The sequence below is a fragment of the Polistes dominula genome, unplaced genomic scaffold, assembly GCF_049000335.1.
Source record: "Polistes dominula isolate Pdom_NZ unplaced genomic scaffold, Pdom_raw_medaka contig_15, whole genome shotgun sequence".
In the NCBI taxonomy this organism is placed as follows: Eukaryota; Metazoa; Arthropoda; class Insecta; order Hymenoptera; family Vespidae; genus Polistes; species Polistes dominula.
This window is the reverse complement of record NW_028300915.1, coordinates 7,082,191-7,083,652: the sequence shown is the minus strand read 5'-3', so window position 1 is coordinate 7,083,652 and position 1,462 is coordinate 7,082,191. Positions and strand designations below refer to the sequence as shown.

The 1,462-nt window shown below is 34.1% G+C and overlaps 1 pseudogene; it reads left to right on the top strand.

Moving 5' to 3' along the window:
- Positions 1-406: 406 nt before the first annotated feature.
- LOC149033214 (uncharacterized) lies at positions 407-1,258 on the top strand (annotated as a pseudogene).
- The last annotated feature ends 204 nt before the right edge of the window (positions 1,259-1,462 follow it).

The window sequence follows — 1,462 nt, the reverse complement described above, 5'->3', positions numbered from 1 at the left end:
AATTTGAAGCTAATCCAATAAATATTTTCGGTGATATACCTGAATTTGTAAGGCCACGTCAGAGTGTAAAGTCGTGCGTTCAGTACCAAATCTTTCGTCGTACCAAATTTCCAGTACCCCCCCCCCCCCAATCTTTTATAGATAATAAACTTTATATTTGTTATTTTTTATAATGTTCAATTTCTGTGAAACAGATTCTGCGATAAGCCTATGAAATAAAATATCATGAAATACGATAGGCAGCAGAGATAAGATATTGTTTACCAAAATATTAAGTATTTGCTGCAATAATTGATTATGTGAAATGTAACTCTTGTGACGGAAAAATAAAATTTGAAACTGCTTCTCCCCGTGGACTTGGTCTTAAAATCGTTGTAGTGTGTGATAAGTGTGAAAATCGTGTTAATGGTGTAGTTGGCAGCAAGCGCTAGCAACAGACACATTATCTTCTTACACCCATGATTATCCAACTTTACCAGCTGATGTTGCTGAAGCTATATATCCAATTTATGAAGATCTTAGCAACGTAAAATTATTGGAAAGGTGTGTTGGTGGATTTACACAAAACAATAATGAGAGTTATAATCAGTTAATATGGAAAATAACTCCAAAAATTGTTCCATGTGGCTCTAAAGTTGTTGAAATAACGGCTTACATTGCAGCTGGAATGTTTAATGAAGGTACAAAATCATTATTGTACTTTATGAGTGCATTAGAATTTTCATTAGGCACCGCAGCTCATGTTTATGTCGAAAAAGAGAACGCAAAATGTATGATGATCTCCAACGCGAGAGCGCATGGGAGCACGCGAGAAGGAAGAATGGCTCGATGACAACACCAGCTGAACTTATTAAAAGCTACCGATACGGCAAAAGGTCCCTCTTATTGCCCTGCAATAGATGATACTATGTAAGATGAAGAAAAAAAATTTTAACTATGTGTAAACTACTTCTGAAACTTTAAACGCGTTTTTGTCAAAACGGTGTTTTCAAAGTCGGTGAACACGATTTCTCAGAAATGACTTGTCCGATCGGTCTCAAATTTTTACACAATCTTCTTAGATACATTCCTAAGGTATTAAACGAAAAGAACAAAATTTTTTTAAATTATTACTATTTTTTTTATCAATTTGGAGCGAAAATTTTAGTCAAAAACGAAACATTTTTTCAAATAGACGCCATTTTGTCAAAAATCAAAATTTTTATTATTCCTTCCGTTTAATACCTGCATTAATCTATCCTTTAAAAGAATCTACCATAATTTTTAATTTCAGATAATCCAAACCGCCGATATAGAGATCACCGCCAAGCGCCTTTTTTGGAGGTCGTTCGGGACATCATCTACAGGAGCGGTGCACATCAATATTTTTACATGATCGACGCGCTATTGTATTCTTAAAAGAACGCTCTATTTGAATTACCATCACTTGTAATTGATAAATAAAAACTGTTTCTATAAGAAA